At 35.9% G+C, this 26104-nt stretch overlaps 1 long non-coding RNA gene across 1 annotated transcript in view; it reads right to left on the reverse strand.

Annotated features, from left to right (window-relative positions):
* LOC144579100 (uncharacterized) overlaps positions 1 to 25820 on the reverse strand; it is a 45799-nt gene extending 19979 nt beyond the window's left edge. The window contains exon 1 of the long non-coding RNA XR_013525986.1: positions 25673 to 25820. This is a non-coding gene — a long non-coding RNA (uncharacterized LOC144579100). The remainder of the gene's footprint in view (positions 1 to 25672) is intronic.
* Positions 25821 to 26104: the final 284 nt, after the last annotated feature.

The raw sequence follows: 26104 nt of genomic DNA on the forward strand, positions 1-26104 counted from the left end.
TCCATTTTGAAGAAGTCTAAATTATTAAGACATCAGTTCTAGAAATAATTTTGCTGGAAATATGCTCTCTCAGAGAAACTGGCATTAGAAAATGGTTATTAGACTAAGATTTGGCAAAAGGCAGTGTGATTTACATTTCAATTAATAAAGTAGAAGCCATGGGCAGTTAGGGAGAAACTCATCAAGATCCCACATCACCTGGCAATGTGCCCACAGATGGTGAAACTCAGGCAATTGGGGACATTTTGTTATAGGCTTCTTTAATAACAGATAAATAATGAGGAGACTATGGGAAAGTTTTCTTGATAACAATAAAATATTAATTAACTACATATAAACAATTAGGTGATTAAAACAGCCAGTATTACAACATTTTTTTTCCTTTTTGGTCTTATTTGAAAAGCCATGGTATAAAATCCTACTGTACATGGTACTTCAGGGCCTATAACATGTAAAAATGTAATATACATGTAATAAATATGTGCCAATGCAGCCAAAGCAGTGGCTGGGAGCAAAGATATAATGGGCTAAGGAAATGATGAGAGATGAAAAAGTAGTAATTATAATGATGTATTGGTGAGTTTTTAACATTAATAAATTTAACGTGTATAAGAAAAATAGCAAAAAAATTGACACTAATTTAGAAAGAAACAAAAAAGCTTAATCTCTGAGACTTGGAGACCCTAAGGAAATAAGGCAACAAACACTCATTACAATGCCTATTGCATCTCTCTAGCCCGGAGAAGCTCTGGTAGCCATTATTCAAACTCAACCTTGCAGGGAGTGCAGAAAGAGGCGGGGTAGAGAGAGAAACCAGAATCAGAAGAATGCAACTGGGAAAATAAACTTGGAGTATACACTGATTCAAGCCGAATCAATCAAGAATGATATCCACAGAACACGCATTCAAGTTTCTCATTGAGGGAGTTGGCCATTCTAACACTTCATTTCATGAACGAATTTAATATTAGCTTACATTATAAGACACATAAAAGGGTGATGTTTCTTGGCATAATAAAGATTTTAGATGGGCAGAATTAGAGGAGTCTAAACTGAAACACTGAATAAAGGCTTGCTTATAGCACATCTAATTGCTCCCTATGTTCCTTACAGGGATTAAAAATTCTTATGACCCTGAGCAGAGAATATCTGTTCTCTTCAGACCAGAAATGCTGAAGACAAAGTTTCACTTTCTGATTTCACTGACATTGAAAGAAACAGCATGACCACATTCATAGGGCCCGCTCCTCTGACCACAGGGGTAATAATAGATATCAAACTAGGCCAGCAAACTCTCTGAACTGAAAATTTAAATACTGAGTTGAGACCATAGGAACAGAAAGACACTAGAACAGAGGAACTAAATGATGTTTTCTCATAAAACACTATGAGACCACATCCTAGGAAAAAAATGCCAAGATAATAGGTTCTTATTCTTTTCTAAGCTTGGTAATTCTGTTTTTCATTTGCTTATGTGAGCTAGTAAATTTCTTTTATTGAAGTTTGGCAGAGTTGGTTTCTTTGCTTTTTTTCAAAAAGTACTTTAATAAACTAACTTAAATATAATCACTATATTTTTTGTAATTGCTATGTTTTTCTCCCCAGTACAATTCAATAAAAACATTTAAACTTATACTGATAAATGTGTAATATCTGCCTTTCTGTAATTATAACAATTTGCACTTCATCAAGGTTAGTCAAATTATGTGCAATAAATGTCTGCCTGAATTATCTTTGTCTTTGAATTATATAGTGGCTTTAAATGGTAGCTCCACATTTACTCTCTACATGGGAGTATCAATGAGAAAAGAGAAAAATGCCTGAATTATTTACACACATAAGTGGCAGTTTAATCGCTCTTTGGTAGTCTCTTGAAAGAATGAATGCTTATAATTTAGTATCTTGGAATAACTAACATTTGTCATTTAACATTTATTGTTTTACATTTATCTTAGTTTAAGTCAAGCGCAAAATCCAACATAAACATATGGTAAAGAACATAATTTATGTGTCAGTAAAGTATAACATGACTCTAAACTCTCAGGAGACTGATGAGTTACATGAGTGTAAAATAATGTTCAATCACAAGAACGATGATTCAAATGTTTTGTATCTAAATAGTTAGTAGATATTTGATCACTTATTCATAAAGTAGCATCTTCAAGGAAGTTAGAAAAAGTATTATGAGTTTAAATAGTAAGCCATGAAAACCATATATTATAATTTTATGCAATTCTGAATGGAACTGAAGAGAAGCAAGGCATGTCCATTTCAGTCCTGTCATTGGCATTGCCTTTTGGGAAACATATGTCAAGTAGGTTATTTCATTCTCTTATTCTTTATTGTTTAAATGGTGAGATTAACCCTATTTTTCTTTTTTCTTTTTTTTTTTTGTAATGATGTAGAAAAGCATTTTCAAAATTGCAATATTGGAGAAGCACTTCTTAAACGGCAAATTAAGAACTACAAAAAAACTGTCTTTAGGTAAAAGCTATGAAAACACTGACAAAATTTGGGCAAATCAATGTTTTTAGAACTCTGAATATTAACTAGAGACAAAAACTGAAGCAGCATTTATTCAAGAAAAATGGCTGAATCTCAGTAAAAGCAATAAGCTTTAGGTTGTTTTGACATGTCCTTGTCCCATCCTTCTCTCCACAGCTCCACATTAGCCTTGAAACCAACTTTGGTAGCTATGAAACTCTGCATCTTTGCAGCCACTGAAAAAATTAGAATGGTTTAGGAGTCTCCCAACAGTTCTATCTCCTGAGAATTCACACTATTTGATTCTCCTGGACTCAGGTGGTAATAGCCTAACAACTCCATCCCAGGCCTTGGAACTGGCCTGACTCAGTTCTTTCTTTGTAAACAGCCTTATCTCTATGGTGTTTGTCAAAAATTGTCAATGGCAATTGCTTAATATCAGCTGACTGAGAGGGCAGTAACAGTTGATGACAATGAGACTTCCACAGGAGTCTTCTAAGATCTCTAAAATATTTGTGGGAATATCGAAGTCCACAGGATTTTCTAGAAGATCTGGTAAGGCTTTATCTCCCCTCTGGTTGACCTTGAGACTTTTTACAAGCTGAAAGTGAAGGGTTTTGAGAGATTGATTGACTGATTTACTGAGACAGGTCTGGCTCTGTCACCCAGGTGGAATGCAGTGGCAAGAACTCAGCTCACTGCAAACTTTGCTTCCTGGAATCAAGCCAGCCTCCCACTTGAGCCTCTTCAGTATTTGGGACTACAGGTATTCTACCATGACTCGCTAATTTTTGTGGGGTTTTTTTTTTGTAGTGATAGGGTTTTGTCATGTCACCCAGGCTGGTCTTGAACTCCTAACATCAAGTGATCTGCCCAACTCAGCCACCCAAAGTGCTAGGATTATAGACATGAGCCAACATGCCCAGCCTGGAAGAAAAGCTTCCATTTAAAAAATTTAATTTTTTTTTTAGAAAGAGACCACATTTACATAAATTATTTGTGAGTGTGTGTGTATAAATTTTGTTTTTTTTTGTTACATGAATAAGTTATTTAGAGGTGATTTCTGAGATTTTGGTGTACCCATCACCTTAGTACTATGCACTATACTCAGTATAGAGTCTTTTATCCCTTACCCCACTTTCATCCTTTTCCTCAAGTCCCCTAATTCCATTGTATCACTCTTATGCCTTTGCATCCTCATAGCTTAGCTCCCAATTAGGAGTGAGAACATACAATATTTGGTGTTCCATTCCTGAGTTACTTCACATAGAATAATGATCTCTAATTCCATACATGCTGCTGTGAATGCCATTATTTAATTCCTTTTATATGACTGAGTAGTATTCCACAGTGTGTGTGCGTCTGTATGTGTGTGTGTGTATGTATATGTATATATGTGTTTATATATATATATATATATATATATATATATATATTCCATACATAATTAGCTGGGCATGGTGGTGGATGCCTGTAATCCCAGCTACTCAGGAGGCAGAGGCAGGATAATCATTTGAACCCAGGAAGTGGAGGTTGGGGTTAGCCGAGATCACACCATTGCACTTCAGCCTGGGCAACACGAGTAAAACTGTCTCAAAACAAAATTGTTGAATGTATAAATAGATATGACATACATACACAGCATGCATGACATATACATGAAATATATGACATACATCTCATATATGAGATACCTATGAGACATATATGACACATGACACATATATGATATATGTGACAAAACACGATGCATGTGACATATATGACATGACATGCATGATATTCATAACAGATGCATGACACATGACATGGTCATAACATATACATGACATGGATGACATACACGACATACACATGACACACGACATATATGACATATGTGTCATTACATGATGTGTGACATATATGACACATGACACAGATAATGTGACATATACATGACATGATACACATGACATACATGGCATATGACATACAGGAAATATAGATGACATGTGCATGACATTCATATGATTTGATTTTGTTGAATAAATTCAATGTCTGGGCCTCCTTAGAGACAATTTCTAATTTCTAATTTTTTTTTCAATATATGGTATGAATCATACTTTCCTGCTTCTTTGGACTTTAATATTCCTTTGTTGAAAACTGGACCTTTTAAATAATTTAGCGTGGTTACATTGGAAATCAGGTTTTCTTCCTTTCCAAGGTTATTTTGTTTTTGCTGCTTGTTGTAAGGGTTATTTGTTTAATGACTTTTCTGATCTTATTTTCTAAAGTTTGCATACTTTATCATGTGTGGTCACTGTATTTTGTCTTAATTAGCATAGAAATCAACTGATCATTAAACAGAGATTATGCTAATTGCCTTGAATTATTAAGTTTCCCAGCTTTGGCTAAAGAGTTCTCTGTGTGTTTGGAATAGGTCAGTGCTCTACATACATCATGTATACATAACATATGATATATATCACATTTATATTATATATGTGACAAACGGCATATATATGACATATGACATAGATGACATACATGACACATACTTTAGAAAATAAGATCAGAAAATTCAAACTTTTAAAAATCAATAAAATATGCTGTACTGATAGAATAAAGAACAAAATGCCATTATCTCAATAGTGCAGGAAAAAAGTGATAAATGCCAATAAACTTTCATGATAAAAACATTCAACAAAATACAAGTACCTGCTAACTTCATGAACATTTAAGAGACCATATGGAAAAATCCATACCAAACATCCTATTTAATAATAAAGGAATGAATGTTTTCTCATTAAAATCAGAGAAAAGACAAGGTTGTCTGCTCTCTATTCAATGTATTTCTTCCTTCAGTGTTATACTGGGGATTTTAATAAAACAATTAGGCAATAAATAATAAAAGACATCCATTTCAAAAGTAAAGAGCAAACTTATCTCTTCAGCTCTTAAAATTTAAAATGAATAAATATTTAACATGGCTGCAAGATACAAGATCAATATGCAGATTCATTTATATACTACCAATGAATATTCTGAAAATGAATTTAGAAAAATAACTCCGTTTGTAATTAGCATTAAAAATAATAAAACTCAATGGAGAAATAGTCATCTTTTCAACAATCGATGGTAAAACAACTGGATATCTATATATGGAAGAATACTTTTTGAACCCTCCATAAACAAAAATGAACTTAAAATGTATATTGCCCTAATTGCCCAGGTAAAACAATAATATTCTTACAAAAATACAAAGGCTCAAATCTTCATGATTTTGGATTTCACAAATGAGTTCTTAGATATGCTAAAATATAAAGCAACCCCAGCAGAAGAAAAAAATATTAAATTTGACTTTAACAAAATTATAATCCTTTTTGCTGAAGAGAACACCATCAAGAAAGGAAAAGTTTACAATTGGAGAAAATATTCACAAATTACATATCTACTGAGGGAATTGCATGCAGAAAATGTGAATATATAAAACCTTGCATGCAGAATGTATATATATTTATAATTCAACAATAAAAACAAAGAGCCAATTTGAATATGTGTTAAAAATATTAATACATATTTTTTTCTGAAGAAATTACACAAATGACCAAAAAGTACATGAAAATATAGTCCTTAGGAAAATTTAGATAAAAAATACAAGCTAACATTTAACATCCACTAAGATGGTGTAAATAAAGAAATATAGAAGATAAAAAGTGTTTGGCAAGGATGTGGAAGAATCAAAATCATCTACATTGCTGGTGGGATTGTAAAATGGTGTACCTACTTTGGAAAAGAGTCTGGGAGCTCCTCATCAAGACAATAACCCCTATTGATTAATATTAAGGCAAACACTCCTGTTCGTTAACCTATGGTTTGTTATTTTGTTCAAGATTAAATGAATAAGAAACTTGTATTCACATCAATATTTTTACAGTTGTCTTACAAGTGTTATGTAAGAAAATTAACTCAAGATATCCATCTTTAAGACTTAACCTAAGACCTAAACCATAACAGCCCTAGATGAAAACCTAAGCAATACCACTCAGGACATAGGCATGGGCAAACACTTCATGACTAAAACACCAAAAGGAATGGCAACAAAAGCCACAATTGACCAGTGGGATCTAATTAAACCAAAGAGCTTCTGCACAGTAAAATAAACTATTATCAGAACAAACAGCAACCTACAGAATGGGAGAAAATTTTTGCAATATATCCATCTGACAAAGGACTATTATCAAGAATATACAAAGAACTTAAACAAATTTACAAGAAAAAAACAACTCCATCAAAAAAGTAGGCAAAGGATATGAACAGACACTATCAAAAGAAGACATTTATGCAGCCAACAAGCGTATGAAAGAAAGCTCATTATCACTGGTCATTAGAGAAATGCAAATCAAAACCACAATGAGCTACCATCTCCCACTAATTAGAATGGTGATCATTAGCAAGTCAGGAAACAATAGATGCCGAAGAGGATGTGGAGAAATAGAAACACTTTTACATTGTTGGTGAGACCGTAAATTAGTTCAATCATTGTGGAAGACAGTGTGGCACCTCAAGGATCTAGAACTGAAAATACTATTTGACCCCACAATCCCATTATTGAGTATATAACAAAGGATTATAAATCATTCTACTATAAAGACACATACACATGTATGCTTATTACAGCACCATTCCCAACAGCAAAGACTTGGAATCAACCCAAATGCCCATCAATGATAGACCAGATAAAGAAAATGTGGCACATATACAACATGGAATACTATGCAGCCATTAAAAGGATGAGTTATTGTCCTCTGCAGGGACATGGATGAAGCCGGAAACCATTATTCTCAGCAAACTAACACAAGAACAGAAAACCAAACACTGCATGTTCTCACTCATAAGTGGGAGTCAAACAGTGAAAACACATGGATACAGGGAAAGGAACATCACACACCAGGGCCTGTCAGGGTGTTGGGGCTAGGGGAGCATTAAGAGAAATATCTAATGTAGACGACAGGTTAATGGGTGCAGCAAACCACCATGGCATGTGTATACTAATGTAATAAACCTGCACATTCTGCATATGTATCCCAAAACTTATAATAATAATAAATAATATGGTACAATATAATATAATATAATAGTAAAATAATAAAAACACGATTTAATTTGAAAGTAGGGTTTAGTTGAATGTAAGTTTCTATATCAAAGAAATGCAGTGGAAGTAGATTTTCAGGATTTATTGCCATGAGCCCCCTTCAGCTCAGAAGTTGTTTTAGTTTAATATGTGCTGGATTATATTGGAAAGTACTTGCAGGCCACACCAATGAACATTATTCAAATGACAAATAGAAAGAAAATCCTCAAGTAAATGTTCAGTGGAAAGTAACTAAACAAATAAATGCAATTGTAAATGGGAAAATGGCATTTTCACAATGAGTCAAGATTAGATAAAAAGTTTGTCTGGAATCCAAATTGTTTACAATGGCATTCTCCTAAGTCCCAATTAGGATCAGGCTTTCAATGTTCTGTCAAAATCCTTTTACATGAATTTTGGGCATTATAACTTTTGATGAGTTATCTTTGATCTGAGTCTTTATTTCTTTTGAAATATTTTATCCAATGTCTTCTTTGCAAAGTCCCTTTTACTGAGGTTCATAAAATCTCTAGAACTTTAGATCAGATTTTGGAGGTCATCCAGTCCAATATCATCATTTTAAAGGAAAGGGATTTGAAGGTAAGACAGGTTAAGACCAGCTATAATATTTATCCACTATGAGAGGTTTTATTCCACATGTTTCTTTATAGGAAAGTATATTCAGTTTGATTATCAATCTATTTCAGTACATTTTAATTGCTTAAATTTTATTTACTCCAATTTTTTAGAATTTTCCTTCTGTTTAAAATTATTTTCTTCTTTTTAGCTTGACATATTTAATGCCCTTTTATTCTCAAATGACCAGTATCTGTATAAACCAGTTATACAGAATGTAGGGTACAAAGTTTATGTTAGCATATTCTTCAGTAATGAAAAATTCCAATACTCTATTATTTGAAATATCAGCATTAAAGAGGTTTTTAGTGTTGTTTTGCTGGAATAACAGTACACACCCTTTCCTTCCCTCTTTGCCTAACTACTCACATACAAAAAGCATATTTATTTCCAGCAATTTGAAGGAGTCTTGGATGCTTCTAATGTCATAGAAAGTATATGCAAAACTACACCTACAACTTACAATGCATTTTGCTAAAATTTCCCAATACCCTGTCACTTTGCCATCAATATCTGTCCTGAAGTTGACTCATAACAGTTTCTAGGCAGGGGTATCACTGATATGAATTGTATATAAATAAAATCTGGCTTGGCATCCACACATCTTATGTGTGTGCGACCTAAAATTATGTTTCATAGTGCACACATTGAGGATTAAAAAAGTTAAAAGACACATTTTTACCAGAATATAACTCAGAAACATCAGTAGCAAGGGTGAAAGGTAGAAATGTGTTGCAGGCATGTCATAAACACTTGTTGAACTGAATAATAGAAGTCTTGGAAACACTTTTTTCTCTTCTGTTTCTCCTATCTAAATGAGTGAGATCTACCATAGAATAAGTACATCCACAAATATTCTACATCCTGAATTATCTGAAGTGCATAGTTTTACATAATAGCATTCGCTACATATTGCAGTTTGCTAAAAGCACAATGCTAAGTTGAAGCCATCATAGCCAGAGTGCAGGGCTCCCACAAAGAGTTTAAGCTTTATTTTCAGAAAGGAATCTAGGATTATAAACAGAAATAATATGAAACAAAAACATAGCCCAGAAATAAAGGAGCTTCCCTGAGGAGCCAAAGAGCAATAATATTCTACTCTTAGATCTTTGCTAGCACTCTAGTAAAAGAGGGTGGTAGTTATTTATAGACACATATATGCACAATGAAATCATATATGTATGTCCTAAATGTAGTGGATATGTGTCTTATGTATAACTTAGTAATTACATTTTTATATTCCATCAAAAATTATCAAACTTGTATCAAGTGCTGGTGCCGGGGTCCTTAAAGCAAGAACAAATGCACCTAAGCCAGTGAAAGGCAGACCTGCATAATGGAAAGCCATTTCATTGAATTATTTGAATGATATTACTATCAACTTCATTTCTGTCAATTTCTTGGCTAAATTCCTTAGTTTCAAAGTCTTATTTATTGCTCTTCACTGAATCTTTAGTATTTTAACCTTTTTCCTCTTAGCACTTATCTCTCTGATATCTTGCATCCCACAGTGAACACAATAACTGCCCAATATGGTATATACTGATTTTTACAAAGGTCTTGTCTGCAGCCTTGACAACCTGCAAGCAAGGTATGCCCAGCCATTTTCATAATATGTGCTTGGTTTTTCTTACCTTAGACATTTTATCCTAACAAAATGCCATATTAAAATAATTCCTTGAAGTAACATTAGGAAGAGAGATTGTAAACTGTTTGACTTAGTATTTCTGAAATTGGTGTGAATACACCAGTTGAGCAAGATTTTAAAACGTTTAGATCAGACAGAATTCTGGTTGTGGTAAGTTATTCAACAAACGTACCTAGGTCATTACATCAGCTGGTAGGACAGGTCATTTTTGAGAAAGAATAGATTCATATTTTATTTTATATTGTAATATTCATCATTTAATTATTTAGGAATCATCTAGACATATTATTAATGGATTTTTATTTGCTGTAAGTGTTCATTAATTTTTTATTTATGAAGAAGAGTCTACTTTTTCTCTCTATCCAGAATTTAAATGATTGCGAACCTAGCCTATATACAGCAGAAAACAAACCTTGGCAGATAATAGTAGCAGCCTGTCTCCAGCAGTCACATTTTATCTCATTTTGGTCTGATGTTTTGTTCATCCTCATACTTGGTGGTTTCTTAGCTCTTAGACTTGTTGGACTCTGATCCCCAAAACAAGCCTTTCTAATTTTGAACAACTGTTTGTACCTTGGTATGTTCCCCTTAAACCTCTTTTTGTGTCCCACTTTGGCTTCATACATTGTCATTTTGTCGTCAGAGAAACTGGCATCAGCCACAGACTCATAGTTTCATACAAGAAGGCCCAGTATAGTATGATGCTAGCCTCTGAAGAAACAATGAATTGTTTTTTTGTATACCATATCATATATATATAAAAATATAAAAATATATATATTTTTTATATTATTTTCTTGACAGCTTTTACTTTGGAGATTTAACAAAAATTACAGAACATTGTAATTCTTAATTAGTAGAGTATCTACTTTTTTAAAAAGATATACTATTTCAAATTAAGAAATATACATTATACATATCATAGGAATATTACCAAGAATATTATAGTTCACAACAAATTATCCATATACATAGAGGGATTTTGATATTAACAATATTTTTGTATGTTTGCCTTGTGCCATGCACTGTTCGAGTAGCCTTACCTATATTAACTAATTAGATTCTCACAACAATCTTATGTGATAAGAACTAGTATTATTTCAGTTTTATTAATATCAATGAGAAAACTGAAGCAGAGAAGTTAAGCAGCTTGCCCAGTTTTATACCCAAATACAGTTAGTGAATGATTGAGAACAAAGATGAAAATAATACTGAACTGATTATTTTGTATAACAATTTAGTGAAGAAAAGGCCATTCAAAGTAATTTCACAAATATTGAATAATTTTGATGTCTACTGCTGAAGGGGCATAGAGGGAGGTAATCAGGCGCATGAAGGGTAACCTAAGGTAGTTGAAAAAAGGAGTGATCAGAGAAGATGCGCTAAAGAATGAACTAAGTCATGATAAACAGTGGAGTTAGTTTGGTGAGTTGGGAAGCAAGAGGCTGAAAGAGGGTGAAGTTTGAAAACTCTTCCAGACAGAAAGAATAGGAAGTACCTGAGACAGGAGGAGTAGCCTGGTTTTAGAGAACTGCAGAGGAAGGCCTGACTCAATCATGCAGAGCCCCATAAACATGTTGAAGACCTTGGGGTATCTTGAAAGAGCAATGAAAAGCTACTAAAAAGGTCTACAGATGCAAATGACTTATTCACTCTAGTAGCACTATGGAGGACTCAATGAAAGGATAAAACTTATAGAATCCAATAAAAAGTTGTTTATGGTAATCACAATGATTTTTGATAAGTTTATTTTTGTTTCTAGCATCTCCAGATTTATAGCAGAGGAAAATATGATTGTTTTAAATTTAGTTGCAATGGTATACATAATTACAACTTGGGACCACATATAGAAAGCATAATTCTCCTTACCTCTGGGATGTAGAATTTTTCAAAGCTTTCTAATGCTAACTTCTAAAGTCTCCAATTTGCTAGTTATAATATATAAGCTAGGGCAAGCTGTTCACATGGGGAGTAGGGAATAGTCAAGGTGAAAGTAGAGAAACATTTAAAATGTCTTTATTGCATAAAAGAGGCACATTGTCTCAAAAATATCACCATGATAAGGGTAATATGTTGGTTGCTTTAATAAACAATAAAGAACATAGTAAAAACCATTAAATTCCATTTAATCTACTACTTAGTCAAACAGGGTTATTATACTTTGGAAGTATCAACAAACAAGATTAAAATAAGCACACAGAAATGTAAACATCAGTTTACACGAAATCTCTTTCTATGGAATATTCAAGGAATAAAGCATTAAATCACTTCTGTGGTATAAAAACATTCAATGAGTCAACACCTATTTATTGATCCTCTATTATATGTGGTCGGTAGATCAGATGTTTCATTAACATGTATATTCCTAACTAATGAGATAAAAATTCTCTAGTTCTATATCCCAATTTAGTTACTTCAGATGCTAAGTTTAATTATATTTGAACTTACAGATTAAGCATTTCTAAATGTGTTTATGAAGAAGATACATTTCTTTCTCAGAAGCATAAATTTAAGTTCTTAAAAAGAACTACAATAAAGAGATTTTGATAAAAATGTCAGTTAAAAGTAAAAATCAAAGAACCAACAACCTCTCTGCTTGCCTCAAATAGATCTAATCTAATTCTACTACTAAAAAAGTTGTTATTTGTCCTGTATGTTGACACATTTTTTTTATCAGTAGAGAATGTTACTGTGGCTGATATTTGATTGAAAAGGATGGTGCAGCTGTTAGAGGAAAAAAATGGAAAGAAAAGAGGATACTAGATGGTTGTTCTTCAGGCTAATTGGCTGACTCTATCCCTGTATGTGTTGACCCTCACCTTTTGTCCACATTTTCCTCACACCACAAGTACGCACTCATAAATTTCAGCTCCCAAGCTTATTACATTTGAGATTGTAAAATGCCAGGAGCTATGGTACACTAAATGTGCTGCCTCTCAGACAATTTTCTCCAATGATATTAACCTTGAATGCAAGTGATGGAGAGTTTACACACCAAATAACTTATAATCTATTTAATCTAAACCCTTAATTTACAAGAAAATGACTAGATTTGGAGGTTAGGAGAACTCTATAATTACAGATATTCTTGGCTAGTTAATGGCTCTACTTAACCAGTATAACAAATGACAAAACAATCGTGATTCTAGGTGTTCTCACCAAAGAAGTTATTCTTAAAAATAAAAAAGAAAGTGGATGCAGTTGGATTATTTATTTCAGATTACTCTATGTAAAGCAGAGTCCATGCAAGATAGTAATTTATTCTAGCTGTGTGAAAGACACATTTTGTCTATATACATCAATTACATTCAGTTGAATTTCACTGAATCCCATTGTTTTAGTTACTATGAATAGTTTTTAAAACCATCCGAAGTAAACACTTTACATTCTTAATGTCTTCATGAAAGGTTTGAATTTTATATTGTGTTTTCATATCTGAATATACAGAAGTTAACTAATTTTCTTCAAAGATATTTATCAAATAAAAATGGTGATTTTATAGATTTTATAGGTATACATTACTCAATTTGAAAATTATGAAATTTGTTAGGCCTTAAATTATTGGAAGGATTTAAAAAATAAACCTGCAAATCCTCTTGCTTAGATTTCCTTCTTCACTAGAAACTTACCTTCCTTAGCTGCCAGGAGGTTTGGCTGCAGATGGGTCCCAGATGAGCCTCTATTGGGAATTAGTCTCAGCCTAAAGAACACCAACTACCTTGCTCAAGGTTGTGTGCCATCCCAAGAAAATGTCACAACCAAAGACTGGTTGACTTGGGAGTAAAGAGTCAGGGCTTTTGCCACAATTCCGACAACTGAAGGCCATCCAAGCTTCAGAGCTTCCTGTGGGATTGGCTGAGATATTTGTCCACTGTATAGCAGTTCAACTTCTCCCTCTACCTATAAGTATTTTTTCAACTCCCTCGGAGTTGTGTCCTGGAGTACTTCCCAACAAACTTTCTGCTTACTAATCTCCATCTCAGTCTGTTTCCCCAAGGAATCCATCCTAAGATATGTTAGAACTAAGAGTGGTCTAAGAAACGAACTTAAAGAATAGATTTTGGAGCATCATCCCCTGGAGAGTGGTGATGAGGACCCCATGGCTAGGGTTAGCCCCTGGTGTGCCATAAAAGTCCGATTATTCGATTTAAAATTTAGTAATAGAATGGAGAAAAGGCATATACTGTCACTGGCTGCTGCAGCATTCCAGGTATTTGAGAGGCTTTCAGAAACTAGGAATTATAAAGACAATAGGATTGGATGATGGTCTCAAGTGCAATAACATATGCAAAGACAGTAATTGGCAAAAAAATGAAGTGAGAAGTTTATTAATAGAAAATTTAATGCAAAGTGTGAAAGACACAGGGTTTCTTTGGCAACATGTAAAGAGACTCTTATCTTCTTAGCCAGGGAGCAGAAAAGCTCCAGGTCAGTGCCAAGACTTTAAATTAAGATAAGTAAGGGCATTAATTAAACAGAATAGGGGTCCAGAGAATTCAGATTGGCAATATCTAGGTTGAAACTCTTAAGCCCATATCGATAAATACTCCCATCTAACTTTCTATTCTGTCTCCCTCCTTCTTACAACACTTTCTGCATCCAGTTCAATATGTACTCTCTCATCTCCTGTCCGTACATGTTAGTAGGTTCTGTAATTCCATGAGGTATAGTCCCTTTCCTTTCTTAGCAGGCTGAGCATTTATCTAGCTAGATTATGTTGTGACTTGAATTAGTTAATGATTAGTGGCTAGAAGGAGAGGTAGAGGTATATCTGGATAGGAGAGCACATGCCATTTTACAAGAGGCCTTTGCATCATCTTCAAACAGTAAGGGAGCACCAGCGACTGAGGAGGAGGAATGTGCCGTTGCTGCAGACCAGTAGAATTTGGGGCACCTTGAGATTTCCAGGGGTTACAGTTTCAACTCAGATATGGCCAATTCTAATTCTCAGGATCCCTATTCTGTTTAATTAAGGCCCTTATCCTTGTCATTAATGATTTTCTTTGCCTCTGAAATCTCTTAAATGAAGTCTTGAGACTGACCTTGAGCTTTTCTACTCTCTGGTTAAGAAGATGAGAGTCTCTTTACATGTTGCCAAGGAAACCCTGTGTCTTTGACACTTTGCATTAAACTTTCCATTAATAACTTTCTCATTTATTTATTTATTTTTCCAATACCATGCACTGTCTTTGCTTAGTGAAAGGTATTGGACTTTAGACCATCATCCAATTCTGTTGTCTTCGTAATTCCTACTTTCTGAGAACCCCTCAAATACCTGGAATGCAGCAGAAGCCAGTAGGAATGAAGTTTCTGTTTCCTTGGTGCTTATTAGCAAAGGGCTGTTCCCAGGTTCTAGAGGCCACCCAAATTCCTTGGCTTGTGGCCCTTTTCTGCCATTTTCAAAACCAGTAACAGCACAAGTCCTCTCAAGTTTTCCATCTCTCTTGCCTCTTCTTCCATGATCACATCTTTCTGTCCTACCATTCTGCCTTCCCTTTTCCACTTTTAAATGCCCATGTGATTACTTTGGACTTACCAGGATACTCAAGAATAGTGTCAGCTGACTATTCATCTTAATTCCATCCCACCCATAAAGTTAATTCCATTTGCTATGTAATGTAACATATTCACAGATGTAACATCAGGGTCTCCAAAATCCTACCTATGATGCCCTGTTTACTATCAATCCCAGTGACCCACTTGCTGCTTACTGTCCAGGCAATCCTGCTCTCTGTGGGTTTAGAGACACTGCTCTCTAGAAGGAGAACTTTGTCACCAGATGACACATAAAGATTCTCATAAAATTTTTAACTGTAGTCACTATTTTGGTCACTGCTGACTCCTGCTCAAAGAAGAAAGTGAAGAAACCACCATCCATACAGGGCAATTGGCCCTGATGATCAAGAGGCAGTAGAACTGTTAATATACGGTAAAGACAGTTTGACAATAAGGTCATTCTTGAAGGCATATTCCTCTATTTCTTTGCCCAATTTTGAGAGTAAATGGAAAACTGCAGCAGCCACAGTCTGTACTGGCTCAGACTCCTGAGGGATGAGGTTCTAAATCGCACCATCAGGCAATCCATTTAGAGCTGGTGGACTGTGAGAAGAGCATAGAATAACTAGGAGAGAAGAGGCACGCTGAACATCAGCTACAGTTATGAGACCAGCTGTAGCAGTGGAGTCTATAGATTATTCCACTACTTCCCTCTCATAGATTTACCACAAAAAGAAATCAGCCAGAATTCTATAGGATCCATTTTTAATCATGACAAATGTTTAATGTGCAACAAGTGAATCTAAGTGTCACAGCATAGTAGCATTTAGCATATCTGTGAGACACCAAGCAGATGCCCTCATTTGTCTGCAATGTAGATGATATAGTTCCAGGATAATTTTCCTCAGCAGAAGAGATCTGCCAAACCAAAGGTTATCCTCCCTTCCTGGGAGAAGTTCATATTCCATGGTGGGTCAACTGGGGGTACAAAGTTCAGCCATGTTGCCTCATTTTCGAACACCTCTGCAGACCATCCCAGTTCTTGTGTTCCTCCCAGGGGCAGTCAACACTTTTATTCTGAATGGGTTAGTCTTCAACTTTGCTCAGTTCTACTTCCTCTATTCTCTCACAGGTCTTAAGCCCTTGACCATTTCCCAATAAACTTTCTGAAAGCAAATCTCCAGCTCAGAATATGTGTCTGAGAAAGCTGACCTAAGACATCTTGCTTGCTTATTGCAATGCTGTGTTTGTAGATGTTCCTTCAAACATGGACTTTAGAAAAATTTGATTTTATTTTCCTTGGGATAATACTTTTAAAAATGATCAAAGCCAGTTATTTTAACACTAATAAACTATGTAAGCCAAGTGGCAAGGAAATAGTAAATATCAAAACACCACGCTTTAAAAAAATGTTTTTATTTGCCACAATTTAGGCAAGGTATGCTTCCTAGTGATATTAAAAACGATTTTCATGCCAATTCCTTTCTGAAAGGGTGGGGTTACTTGTAGCAGCAGAACCTTTTCTACTGAATTCTCATTCTTATTCCATTTATTAATAAGATTCCTAAAGAAACAAAGCAGCCATCTCAAATCATTTTTGGAAATATGCCTGGTAAAAATAACAAATTTTTTTATAAGTAGAGGAAATGTATTATAATAAAAGTAGAAGCACACTGGGAAATGAAGAGAAAGGCTTCTCTCTTATTCTAAATGCAATTATTAGTAAGCATGGCAGCCAGATAACTGTCCAATACAGAGATAAGCAACTGAGTATGAATGCCTGGCTAAATGACATATTTCTTAAGTTCATAGAATATTACATGCCGGGCGCGGTGGCTCACGCCTGTAATCCCAGCACTTTGGGAGGCCGAGGCAGGTGGATCACGAGGTCAAGAGATCGAGACCGTCCTTGTCAACATGGTGAAACCCCGTCTCAACTAAAAATGCAAAAAATTAGCTGGGTATGGTGGTGTGCGCCTGTAATCCCAGCTGCTCGGGAGGCTGAGGCGGGAGAATCTCCTGAACCCAGGAGGCAGAGGTTGCGGTGAGCCGAGTTCGCGCCATTGCACTCCAGCCTGGGTAATAACAGCGAAACTCTGTCTCAAAAAAAAAAAAAAAAAAAAAAAGAATATTACTGATACAGTCGTATGTTCCTCAAGCACTAATACAATTCCTTGCACAGGTATAGATGTTTTGACTATTTGAATCTGTATAATTCTTTCAGAAGTCATGTAATATTTGTTTTGAATTTCACCAAATAAAGGTCATAGTCTTGTTGAGAGTATATAATTTGTAAAATATTTATTATAGTTTATTGCATGGTAACCAATAATAATTTTAGCTGTAATTATTATTTTCATTTCAAGCATTTCTTCAATTAGGTTGGTCATGAACTCACATTATTGACAACTGGTAATAATATGTCATAATTTAACAGTTTAACTATGTCTCAGGCTTTTAATCACTTTTTCTGTGTTATCTCATTTAACTCTCACAATCACCATATGGGGAAAGCTATGTTATTCACCTCATTATTTCCATTTCACAGCTGAGAATACACAAAAAGGGGAGAAGTTTTCTCCTTGTAATCATATAGTGAGTATGTAGCCAAATATAAGATTTGAATCTAAACTATCTTATTTTAAAATTTCATGCTATGGATCTCTGCAATATACTACCTCCTGCTTATGAAACCCCAATCAGGGGAATACCAATGGTGTTGAATTAGTGTAAAACATAGAGGAAGAGATAGATATTTGTTTGGATAAGTGATTAAACGAATCTGATCAGGTTTCTGATTGCGCTACTGCCAATATTCACAGAGCCAAATTGTTCTCACAACAATATCATTAAAAAAAGAAAACAAATAATGAAAATAAGTGTACCTTACTGGCATCTGTTTTCCCCAAGTTCTAACTATATCTTCAAGCTACGACAATGCAGGTTTCTAAAATACTCTAGGATTAATTTTTATAGATTTGTATTTCTAGTGTTGTTTTCAAATTATCAACCTAAATGTCTTTCCAGATATCTGGGCCCCCTTTCCAATTCCAAACTCTTTTAATCTTTCTCAAATTATTTAATTTTATTTTCTGGAATTCCCAGTCACCTAAAAGGAAGCTAGTGTTCACAGTATTATAAGAATATTGATGGTGTACTGAAAAAAAAATACTCCACCCAACAGAACAATAGTATCAATCACAAAAAGTACACTTTTACACTTTATGTGCTTAAGACAACTAGTTTTTCTTCCAAAAAAATGAACACCAAAGAACTTTTGTTGGTGAGTCTGAGCCATGTAGTAGTTTCAAAATATGTCCAAAAATCCTTTTACCACTTTCTCTTCAAGAGTGGAGCTTAATTTCCTCTCCCCTAGAGCATGGACTGAATTTTGTGACTCTCTGGTAATAAATAGAATTTCACAAAAATGAAAACATAAAGGACATTCAGAATCCTCCTTATGTCTTTATCACTGTTTCTTTCTCTTTCTTATTTCCCTTCCCTTATTTAGCTTTCCTTTCTATCCCTTTTCTCTTATCACTTGCTCAAAAGAAAGATAGTTGCCATGTTGTGAGGACACTGAAGTAGACCCATGGGGTGGTCCCCACTGTTGTTTCCAAGAGAGGTGAAGGAGTCATCAGAAGCAGATCATCCTCATGAGAGACACTGAGACAGAATCCATCCAGATGAGCCACTCTCAAATTCCTGAACCACAGACACTGAGCTAATAAACATTATTTTAAGTTGTTACATTTGGAGGTAATTTGTTATGCAGCAATAAATAATAAATACAGGCCAGTAATTAATAATCTCTGAGTTCTGCAATACAATTTTCTAGCAACAATATTGGAAGACATTTTCCAAGTGATATGCAAAATTAAAAAAAAAATCAAAAGACAAGTGTTTTACATATAAGTGGCCAAAAAAAGAACATGAAAAAATGCTTAATGTCACTAACCATGAGATAAATGAAAATCAAAACCACAGTGAGATGCAATCTCACACTGGTCAGAATGTTTATTAAAAAGTAAAAAAACCAACAGATTCTGGTGAGGCTGTGTAGAAAAAGGTGTGCTTAAACACTGTTCATGAGAATGTAAATTAGTTCAACCACTGTAGGAAGCACTTTGAAAACTTCTCAAAGAACTTGAAACAGAACTATCATTTGACTCGAATTCCATTGCTGGTTGTATAGCCAAAAGAAAATAAATCATTCTACCAAAAATACAAACATAATCATATGATCATCACAGCATTATTCACAATCGCAAAGACATGGAATCAACTTAGGTAAATAGATAAAGAAAATGGGTACTTATACGATTTTGGGTATGGTGGGTTGGATAAAGAAAATGTGGTATATATACATCATGGAATACTACACAACCATAAAAACAATAACATCATGTCTTTTACTGCAATATGGATGCAGCTGCAGGCCATTATTCTAAGTGAATTAACATAGGAATGGGAAAACAAATGTCACATGTTCTCCCTTATAAGTGTTAGTTAAATATTAGGTACTCATGGACATAAAGAAGGCAACAATGGAAACTAGAGTCTACTAGAGAGGGGACAGAGCGAGCGGGGGAAAGGTTTGAAAAAAATCAAACTATTGTGTACAATGCTCAGGACCTGGGTGACAAGAACAATCATACTCTAAAACTCAGTATCATGCAATATGCCTTGTAACAAACCCACACAGTATCCCTTGAATCTAAAATAAAAGTTGAAATCATAAAAAAATAAAACAAGAAAGATAAGCCTTCAATAGCTGCATGTTGGTTATGTAAAGTTTCCTTACTATATTAAAGTTGAACACACATGAAAATCTTCTAAGGTATACATTTCTATTTTCCTTCTTTTCTTCTCACTTTCTCTCTAAATATTGTATTTATTATCTATCTAGTCAATCTTGGCCACAGACTGTGTGGATAATTGAACCAAGGACACAGATATAATCACCTGATAGACCTGTGTATCTTGATCAGAAAACACTACTTTCTTAGAACCACCAATTTAGAAAAACAGGCTATTACAGATAATGATATGTGAAATTTCCACTTGTCTCAGAAGGCTATTAAAGAGTATGCATTGCTTAGCACTAACTAAATCAACAACACTGAGAAAATAGCAGGAAAGTTCAGGTCTCACTTATGTTGCAGATATTATTATCTTTATATGAAAACACACAGTGTAAAGTAAAAAGATCTCCAAAACCTACCACAAAATTGGAAAATTTCATGAATGGGAAATAGGTTATTTAACTATTCAAGTTATTATTTTGTAAATAGGACTTCAAATTACAATTTAAATTATTGAGGAGTTGTATGTATACTGAGTAGTTCCTATATGTTTAATAGTATACATTAAAATATAATAAACTTGTTTTCATGTAGTTGTTAAACAACTATTTAATATGCATTTGTAGCAAATTTTCAGTTAAATAAGGTAAGTTAAATGCACCATTTCCCCCAGTGTTTGACAGGAATGAGCTTTGGGCTTCTGTTACATGAACCACTACAGATGCATTTGAGTCCATTTAAAGACAGAGGTGGTATGGCGTTTAAAAAAAAGGGAGCAGGGAAATACATAAAAATCAACCTGTGTTCCAGCCCTGGTTCTGTGAACAATCAGACTTAAAATACTAATCTTTCAGTTACTATTGTATTTGAATAATAATAAAATGATAACAAATAAGGAAATAATATTTCTCTATTAGCACAAAAATTACAGTCTGATCCCTTTTTTCCTATAATTATTAAGCAATTAGATACAGGAACTCAACACACTTATTACAGGAATTCAAAGGGAATACCAAAAATATGAACTCAAATGACAACACTTGATGGCATACAAAACAAAAAGGAAGGAAGGGAAAGAAGAAGGGAGGGAGGGAGGAAAGAAGGACAGAAGGAAGGAAGGAAGGAAGGAAGGAAGGAAGGAAGGAAGGAAGGAAGGAAGGAAGGACGGACCCAAGGAAGGAGGGAAGGAAAAAAGGAAAAGAAAAAAAACATTCTCCATTGCTCAGTGAGGAGGAAATCTGACAAAAATTTATTGAGCTGAATAGTAAAATGGCTTTGGCACTTTACTGAGTGTTAAGCATTCAAAAATTAATAATATATGATCCGAACATGCTTGTGTAACTCCTTGCCTGGTATGAAAGGGCAGATGTATAAATAAATTGTATAACAACACAACAAATTGTAATATTGAATTGTGTTCTGGGAAAACGATTTGAGTGAGGAATTGATTTGAGTGAGTTAAAAGGGATTTCACAAAGGTCAGGATACTTAGGCAGTCCCTTCAAGAATCCATAGAAACTACTCACATGTAGGGAGCACACCTGGTTAGAATGAAAGCATGTGCAAAGACATGGATATGTGGAAAAGAATGAGGTATTTGGAGAAGTGTGAGTTTTAAATGGGTGTAGGTTAGAATATCCGTAGTAGTGTTATCTAGAGAGAAGAGGGAATTATCATGTATAGATTGGGAAAATAAGAATGTATGAATGTGTGTGTGTGTGTGTTTTTTAAGGAAAAAACAGTCACATGGGAAATGTAGTACAGGAGAGATCTCTTGCTCCATCTAAAAGGCAACTAGTTACATGTTGTCAAGTTTCAATTAGGAATGCAGGCTTATGTTTACCTAATCTGCTGATTCATCAAAAAGTAAAAGAAACTTATACTTTGTATATGCATTTAATTTTTAGTAAATTGGTTTTGTCAGGCACTGTGATGGAAACTTTTCTCTCAGGTGTCACTTTTAAATGTATTATATTTTCTAAAGTTTATTGTCAATATGTAAATAATTCTGTTATGTAACAGTCCTCCAAATTTACTTCCTTTTATCAACAAAGCATAATTTAAATATTTAATCATAGCTAACCACCTCTCCAAGAAGTTTTTTTGCAAAGTTAACCTACATTTCTAATGTTTATATTTGCTTTGAATTATTGTTGTATTTCAAGCACAGATATATCATTTCCATGTTTAACATCATTAGGAATGAATGGGAAGAGCAATATGGTGGAATAGGGGATACCAGCCTGACAAAAAGAACAACAATTAGATAGCTATTTTTTAATGGCATTAGCCCTGGGAAAGATCCAAAGTTCAGTTAATAACATGCAATAAAATGGTGGAGTAGAAACCAAAAACTAATCACATAGAAAGGATTTCTGGGGATATCCATAAACCTGAGACTTCTGGAGACAGCTAGGTATAAGAAAAAGGATGGAGGCTATACATATCAGCCACTCAGTTGGTGCCATCATGGTCCCGGTAGCCTGTTTGACAGAGGGCTCTGGTAGCTTTTGCTTCTGAGGATCTCAACAGCCCCCTCAGCAGCAGCGGGTTACCCACAGCTTTCAAAGTGGAAGTCTCATTCATCGTCACTGGCACAGACCTCAGAGTCCTACTCTGCAAAGGACACAAGCAGCTTTTGCCATTGAGGTAACCAACAGCTATCATAACTGCAGTGCCTCCAGAGAAGACGACATCATGGCATATCTCAGCCACCAAGAGGGAGCTGCTATTATGCTTTCCAGCATGGGGACTACCCCATGCACACACTGAATACAGGAGCTAGGGCCACTCCTCCCATGTACAAGATCTGGGCCTTGCATCCTCTGCTGCTCCACATGCACCCACACCTTAGACACTGGAGCCAGTGCTGCTGTGGGATAGGCCATGCACCAGACCCCAGAGACAATGTAGCTCTATGTGTGCCCACTCTCTGGACCCTAGCTCCCTGGCTGTTTCACAAGCATCTATGCCTTGCACACAACTACCAACGCTGCAATGGAGGTGCCTGTGTCCCAGACACTGATGCCACCATTGCCCAGGACCCCAGAGTCATAGACATTCCCTGTGTGTCTAACTGTCAACTATGGCTTCATGGTTACTTCAAGGGCACTGCACAAAGGATATAGGCACTACTACCACTGCATCTGTGTCTGTAAGCTGGTCTGGACACCAAGATGAATTTCCTTGGCTATGGCATCTAACATGGGAGAAAAAGAGATCAGGAAAACCTAACTAACCTTCAACACTGAAGACCTCCAACATCCCTTGCTACTACCATAAAACTCACAGCCTTGTCAACTGAGGAACCCTGCAATCTTCACTACTGTTAATTTTAGGTGATGAATGTACACAAGGTCTATGTCCCAGAGATGAAACTGTCACATGCCACTCAGCTAGTGCTCTCGCACCCACCTGTAGGCGAAGGTCTTTCCCCATAAAAACTAATATGTAAAGTCTAGAGGAGTTGACTGCTCAGTCAGATGCTCAGACATCAACTCAAGGCAACAAGAAACATTAAAATTTAAAGAAAACATGACATTACCAAAGAAAATAAATAGTTTTCTGGTAACTAATCCCAGAAAAAGAAAGAACTACAAATTGTTAAAGAATTTAAATTAATAGTTTTAGGAAGACTTAAGAAGTCACAAGAGATCACATATAGACAACTAAATAAAATCAGAGAAGCAATACAGAAAAAAATAGAAATAGAAATCATAAAAGGCACAAAGAAATTCAGGAGAATAAGAATACAATGAATGAAAGAAACAATGCAATCGAGGGCACCAATACTGGGTTTCATCAAGCAGAAAAAAAATATCTGTGAACACCAAAGTAGGTCCTTTGAAATTACTCAGTTAGAGAAAACACCACAACCAAAGAAGAATAAAAAAGAATTTTAAAAATCTTGTAAAATTTATGGGATACCATCAAATGGCCCAATCTGTGCATTATGAGACTATCAAAAGGAAAAGAGAGAAAGAAAGGAATAAAATGCTTTTTTAAAGAAACGATGGGCTGGGTGTAGTGGCTCACGCCTGTAATCCCAGCACTTTGTGAAGGTGAAATAGGCAGTTAGCTTGAGCTTAGGAGTTTGTGACCAGCCTGGGTAACATGGCGAAATTCTGTCTCTACAAAATATACAAAAATTAGCTGGACATATTGGCATGCACCTGTAATGCCAGCTACTTGAGAGGCTGAAGTAGGAGGATTGTTTGAGCCCAGGTCTTTCCAAATCTTGGAGAGATATAACTTTCAGGTACTTTATGATCTTAGTCCACAAAGAGGTTCAACACAAAGAAGTATTCACCAAGATACATTATAATGAAACCGTCAAAACTCCAAGATAAAATGAGAATTTTGGAAGCAGCAAAAGAGAGTCATCATATATGAGGGCCTTTACCCGCAAGACTCATATATAAGGACCTTCACCTACAAGATTATCAGCCTAAAGCTCAGAGGAAATCATGCAGCCAAGTAGAAAGTGAGATGGTACATTTAAAATGATGAAAAAAACTTCCAACCAAGAAAACTTGGAAAAGTTCTTCTTCAGAAATAAAGGCAAGATAAACACTTGTTCAGAAAAACAAAATCTGAGAGTTTGTCACTACTGAGGGAATGTGTTCTCTTTCCAGGTCCACAAGGGGGCGTAGTTTTAAGGGCAAGAACTTCCTAGTGCCATGCCCCCTCCCATCTCTCTCCGTCCCAGAAATTTAAGGTTTGTGTTTGAATTTCGTGGGCTCAGGAAGAAACTACAGGTCAATCACTCCAGCAGAAGTTCTAAGACCCCTTTCATTGGCCTGGGGTCTTAGAGAAGGTGGGGGTTCCTCTCAGGTTGAAAGTTCCCTTCTTCCATGTTTGGAACCCCTTCCATGAACACTCCCTTCGTGGAAGCCTGTCTTCCCCTCCTAAACTCCATCTCTCTCTATTGCCTTCCACTCAGTGTGGAAGCTGCTTTCCTCTCCTGGATTCCGTTTTTCTGGATTCTCTCACTCAGTTTGAGAGTTAGCTGTTTCTTTTTCTCTCCTTCTGTTTCTCTCTCTCTCTAAATAAGCCACTTTCTACAGACACTTTTGAGTCTGGCATTAACTGTGTAGTGCACTGTGGTCCCCTCTCATTCTTGAGAGAGCAGGAAGCCAAGAACCTGGAGAAACATCCTTTCAGATGAGCTACGGGCACCCTGAACCCCGATATTACATTTTGGCAAGCCAGCCAGGACAGGGGTACACTAGAAGAGGGGTGCACCAGAAGAGGGGTGCACCTAAAGAGGGGTACAGCCAGGAAAGCAGTACAGCCGGAGAAGACTTCAAAATCGTGAGTAAAACCAGTCCCATTCTGTCCCGTCTCTTTAAGAACACCTGAAGTGGCTGCAGCCAGGCTGGGCTGCACGGAACCTGAGCAAGGGCACCTCTGAGGCATGACCCAGCCCCTCATAAGCTGCGCAGCCCAGCCAGAATTAAAAGCACAGTTTTGTTTTTTTTTTTTTACCTTCAAGCTCTCTCTGCTTTCCGTCTCCATCTCCATCCTTCGGATATTATCTCTGGGACCAAAACCTGAGGAAGCCTGTGGGGCAGAGCAGGCGAGCACTGCCCCCTGGCCTTTTGCTCCTTGCTGGGAACAGCCCAGCCCCAAGGATGGAACTGAGTGCGCAGCCGTGAGCTGGATACAACAGCGGGGAGGGGCGAGGTACAACTGGAGCCTGTTGGGACAGGGAGTGCCGCAGCCTGGGACATGGCTCTGGCAGGCATCTCCGGCATTTCCTAGTCCCAGGCAGCAGGGTAAAAAGGCTCCCTAGTGCATTTGCCTGCCGGCCATGGGTCCCTGTGTGGGCTTGGGAAGTAGCCCAGGCATGCAGGTGGTTCTGGCGGGGTCAACATGGCGAGTGAAAGCTGCGGGGGCGGGGAACTCACAGAGGCCCAG

The sequence above is a fragment of the Callithrix jacchus genome, chromosome 13, assembly GCF_049354715.1.
Source record: "Callithrix jacchus isolate 240 chromosome 13, calJac240_pri, whole genome shotgun sequence".
NCBI lineage: Eukaryota > Metazoa > Chordata > Mammalia > Primates > Cebidae > Callithrix > Callithrix jacchus.